We start from the raw sequence: 6,000 nt of genomic DNA on the forward strand, positions 1-6,000 counted from the left end.
AAATTAACCAATGGAATCAAACAGAGAACCAAGAACTAGACTCATAAATTCATAGAAATTTAGGTACATCAGAGGTGGCCTCTCTCAAAACTAAGGAAAGGTGTTAAGATTTGATAAGTGAAACTGGAAAATTGGATATCCACAAAAATAAAATCATCACCAGATAGATTAAAGATTTTATTATTTAAAAAAGAAAAAACTGTGGGTCTTGACCAAAGATGGCAGTGTAGGAGGATGCTGGGCTCACTGCGTGTCCTGCTGATCACTTAGATTCCACCTCTACCTGCCTAAATAACCCAGAAAACCACCGGAAGACTAGCAGAACAGAGTCTCCGGAGCCAAGCACAGATGAGAGGCCCATGGAAGAGGGTAGGAAGGGTGGAGAGGCGGTGCGCGCTCCACGGACTGGCGGGAGGGAGACGGGGTGGAGGGCGGCCCGCTGGCAAAGCAGAACCCCCGAGTCTGGCTTGCAAAAGCGGAGGGTCTGGACAGAGTATGTTCCGACAGCAAGCGGGACTTGACATCTGGAAGGTTATAAGCTAACATTTCTGCTCGGAGAATGGGAGAGCTGGAGGACAACGGGAGGGAGAGTGGTTGAGCCCTGGACAACAGAGCTCAGCTTGGCAGGGAACAAAGGCGCTCGCCAGTGCCATCTCCCTCGCCCATCCCCCAGCCAAAATCCCAAAGGGAACCAGTTCCTGCCAGGGAGCTTGCTTGCAATGCACAAACACCCAATGCTGTGCTTCTGTGGATCCATCCCTCCGGCGGGTCTGACTCCCTCCTGGTGCCGCAGGGCCCCTCCCAAAGCAGATCTCCAAAGGAAAAGAGAGCTGAGCCTGTCCCTCCCACCCCTGTGCACCTTGCCGATCCACCCCAGCTAGATCCCCAGCACCACAAGCCTGGCAGTGTGCAAGTAGCCCAGAAGGGCCACGCCACCCCACAGTGAATCCCACCCCTAGGAGAGGGGAAGAGAAGACACACACCAGTCTGACTGTGGTCCCAGCGGTGGGCTGGGGGCAGACATCAGGTCACTGCGGCCCAGCCCACCAACAAAAGTTATTCAAGACAGCACAGGGAAGTGCCCCGCAGTCCCGCACCACTCCAGGGACTATCCAAAATGACGAAACAGAAGAATTCCCCTCAAAAAAATCTCCAGGAAATAACGACAGCTAGTGAACTGATCAAAAATGATTTAAACAATATAACAGAAAGTGAATTTAGAATAATAGTCATAAAATTAATTGCTGGGCTTGAAAACAGTATAAAGGACAGTAGAGAACCTATGGCTACAGAGATCAAAGGACTAACGAACAGTCAGGAGGAGCTAAAAAAATGCTATTAATGAGCTGCAAAACAAAATGGAGATGACCACAGTTCAGATTGAAGAGGCAGAAGAGAGAATAGGTGAACTAGAAGATAAAATTATGGAAAAAGAAGAAGCTGAGAAAAAGAGAGATAAAAAAATCCAGGAGCATGAGGGGATAACTAGAGAACTAAGTGATGCACTAAAGAGAAATAATCTACGCATAATTGGTATTCCAGAGGAGGAAGAGAGAGGGAAAGGTACTGAAGGGGTACTTGAAGAAATCATAGCTGAGAACTTCCCGGATCTGGGGAAGGAAAAAGGCATTGAAATCCAAGAGGCACAGAGAACTTCCTTCAGACGTAACTTGAATCAAACATCTGCATGACATATCATAGTGAAACTGGCAAAATATAAGGATAAAGACAAAATTCTGAAAGCAGCTAGGGATAAACGTGCTCTAACATATAAAGGAGACTGATAAGACTCGTGACTGATCTCTCTTCTGAAACTTGGCAGGCCAGAAAGGAAGGGCAGGACATCTTCAATGTGATGAACAGAAAAAATATGCAGCTGAGAATCCTTTATCCAGCAAATCTGTCATTTAGAATAGAAGGAGAGATAAAGGTCTTCCCAAACAAACAAAAACTGAAGGAATTCATGACCACTAAACCAGCCTTACAATAGATCCTAAGGGGGATCCTGTGAGACAAAGTACCTGAGACATCTCTACAAGCATGAAACCTATGGACATCACAATGACTCTAAACCCATATCTTTCTATAATAACACTGAATGTAAATGGACTAAATGCGCCAACCAAAGACATAGGGTATCAGAATGGATAAAAAAAAAAACAAGATCCATCTATTTGCTGTCTACAAGAGACTCATTTTAGACCTGAGGACACTTTCAGATTGAAAGTGAGGGGATGGAGAACTATTTATCATGCCACTGGAAGTCAAAAGAAAGCTGGAGTAGCCATACTTACATCAGACAAACTAGACTTTAAATTAAAGTCTATAACAAGAGATGAAGAAGGGCATTATATAATAATTACAGGGTCTATCCATCAAGAAGAACTAATAATTATAATGTCTATGCACCGAATACAGAAGCCCCCAAATTTAGAAAACATTACTCACAAACATAAGCAACCTTATTGACAAGAATGTGGTAATTGCAGGGGACTTTAATATCCCACTTACAACAATGGATAGATCATCTAGACACATTGTCAATAAAGAAACAAGGGCCCTGAATGACACATTAGATCAGATGGACTTGACAGATATATTTAGAACTCTGCATCCCAAAGCAACAGAATATACTTTCTTCTCAAGTGCACATGGAACATTCTCCAAGATAGATCACATACTGGGTCACAAAACAGCTCTTCATAAGTATACAAGAATTGAGATCATACCATGCATACTTTTGGACCACAATGCTATGAAGCTTGAAATCAACCACAGGAAAAAGTCTGGAAAATCTCCAAAAGCATGGAGGTTAAAGAACACCCTACTTAAGAATGAATGGGTCAACCAGGCAGTTAGAATAGAAATTAAAAAATATATGGAAACAAATGAAAATGAAAATACAGCAATCCAAACACTTTGGGATGCAGCGAAGGCAGTCTTGAGAGGAAAATACATTGAAATCCAGGCCTATCTCAAGAAACAAGAAAAATCCCCAATACAAAATCTAACAGCACACCTAAAGGAAATAGAAGCAGAGCAGCAAAGACAACCCAAACCCAGCAGAAGAAGAGAAATAATAGATATCAGAGCAGAAATAAACAATATAGAATCTAAAAAAAACTATAGAGCAGATCAATGAAGCCCAGAGTTGGTTTTTTGAAAAAATAAACAAAATTGATAAACCTCCAGCCAGGCTTCTCAAAAAGAAAAGGGAGATGACCCAAATAGATGAAATCATGAACGAAAATGGAATTATTACAACCAATCCCTCAGAAATACAAGCAATTATCAGGGAATACTATGAAAAATTATATGCCAACAAACTGGACAACCTGGAAGAAATGGACAAATTCCTAAATACCCACACACTTCCAAAACTCAAACAGGAGGAAATAGAAAGCTTGAACAGACCATAATCAGCAAAGAAATTAAATCAGTTTTCAAAAATCTCCCAACAAATAAGAGTCCAGGACCACATGGCTTCCCTGGGGAATTCTACCAGACATTTATAGCAGAGATAATACCAAATCTTCTCAAGCTATTCCAAAAAATAGAAAGGGAAGGAAAACTTTCAGACTCATTCTATGAAGCCAGTATTACTTTGATTCCTAAACCAGACAGAGACCCAGTAAAAAAAGAGAACTACAGACCAATATCCCTGATTAATATGGATGCAAAAATTCTCAATAAGATACTAGCAAATGGAATTCAACAGCATATAAAAAGAATTATTCACCATGATCAAGTGGGATTCATTCCTGGGATGCAGGGTGGGTTCAACATTTGCAAATCAATCAATGTGATATATCACACTAATAAAAGAAAATATAAGAACCATATGATCCTGTCAATCGATGCAGAAAAAGCATTTGACAAAATTCAGCATCCTTTCTTAATAAAAACCCTCCAGAAAGTCGGGATAGAAGGAACATACTTAAACATCCTAAAAGCCATTTATAAAAAGCCCACAGCTAACATCATCCTCAATGGGGAAAAACTGAGAGCTTTCTCCCTGAGATCAGGAACACCACAGGGATGTCCACTCTCACCGCTGTTGTTTAACATAGTGTTGGAAGTGCTAGCATCAGCAATCAGACAACAAAGGGAAATCAAACTCATCAAAATTGGCAAAGATGAAGTCAAGCTTTCACTTTTTGCAGATGACATGATATTATACATGGAAAACCCGATAGACTCCACTAAAAGTCTGCTAGAACTGATACATGAATTCAGCAAAGTCGCAGGATACAAAATCAATGTACAGAAATCTGTTGCATTCTTATACACTAATAATGAAGCAACAGAAAGACAAATAAAGAAACCGATCCCATTCACAATTGCACCAAGAAGCATAAAATAGCTAGGAATAAACCTGGCCAAAGATGTAAAAGATCTGTATGCTGAAAACTACAGAAAGCTTATGAAGGAATTGAAGAAGATATAAAGAAATGGAAAAACATTCCATGCTCATGGATTGGAAAAATAAATATTGTTAAAATATCAATACTACCCAAAGCTATCTACACATTCAATGCAATCCCAACCAAAATTGCACCAGCATTCTTCTCGAAGCTAGAACAAGCAATCCTAAAATTCATATGCAACCACAAAAAGCCCCGAATAGCCAAAGTAATTTTGAAGAAGAAAAACAAAGCAGGAGGCATCACAATCCCAGACTTTAGCCTCTACTACAAAGCTGTAATCATCAAGACAGCATGGTAATGGCACAGACACGTAGACCAATGGAATAGAATAGAAACCCCAGAACTAGACCCACAAAAGTATGGCCAACTCATCTTTGACAAAGCAGGAAAGAATATCCAGTGGGAAAAAGACAGTCTCTTTAACAAATGGTGCTGGGAGAACTGGAGAAGAATGAAACTAGACCACTTTCTTACACCATTCACAAAAATAAAATCAAAATGGATAAAGGACCTGAATGTGAGACAGGAAACCATCGAAGTCCTAGAGGAGAAAGCAGGAAAAGGCCTCTCTGACCTCAGCCGTAGCAATTTCTTACTTGACACATCCCCAAAGGCAAGGGAATTAAAAGCAAAAATGAACTATTGGGACCTCATGAAGATAAAAAGCTTTCACACAGCAAAGGAAACAAGCAACAAAACTAAAAGGCAACCAACGGAATGGGAAAAGATATTTGCAAATGACATATCGGACAAAGGGCTAGTATCTAAAATCTATAAAGAGCTCACCAAACTCCATACATTAAAAACAATTAACCCAGTGAAGAAATGGGCAGAAAACACGAATAGACACTTCTCTAAAGAAGACATGCAGATGCCAACAGGCACATGAAAAGATGCTCAACGTCGCTCCTCATCAGGGAAATACAAATCAAAACCACACTCAGATATCACCTCACGCCAGTCAGAGAGGCCAAAATGAACAAATCAGGAGACTATAGATGCTGGAGAGGATGTGGAGAAACGGGAACCCTCTTGCACTGTTGGTGGGAATGCGAACTGGTACAGCCGCTCTGGAAAACAGTGTGGAGTTTCCTCAAAAAATTAAAAATAGACCTAACCTATGACCCAGCAGTAGCACTTCTAATAATTTACCCAAGGGATACAGGAGTACTGATGCATAGGGGCACTTGTACCCCAATGTTTATAGCAGCACTGTCAACAATAGCCAAATTATGGAAAGAACCTAAATGTCCATCAACTGATAAATGGATAAATAAGTTTTGGTTTATATACACAATGGAGTACTACATGGCAATGAGAAAGAAAGAAATATGGCCTTTTGTAGCAACGTGGATGGAAGTGGAGAGTGTGATGCTAAGTGAAATAAGCCATACAGAGAAAGACAGATAGCATATGTTTTCACTCTTATGTGGATCCTGAGAAACTTAACAGAAACCCATGGGGGAGGGGAAAGAAAACAAAAAGAGGTTAGAGTGGAAGAGAGCCAAAGCATAAGAGACTCTTAAAAACTGAGAACAAATTGAGGGTTGATGGGGGGTGGGAGGGTGGAGAT

This window comes from Lynx rufus, unplaced genomic scaffold (genome assembly GCF_022079265.1).
Source record: "Lynx rufus isolate CCGP_SWC_20201006 ecotype Redwood Valley unplaced genomic scaffold, mLynRuf1.p SCAF_10, whole genome shotgun sequence".
Taxonomy (NCBI): Eukaryota; Metazoa; Chordata; class Mammalia; order Carnivora; family Felidae; genus Lynx; species Lynx rufus.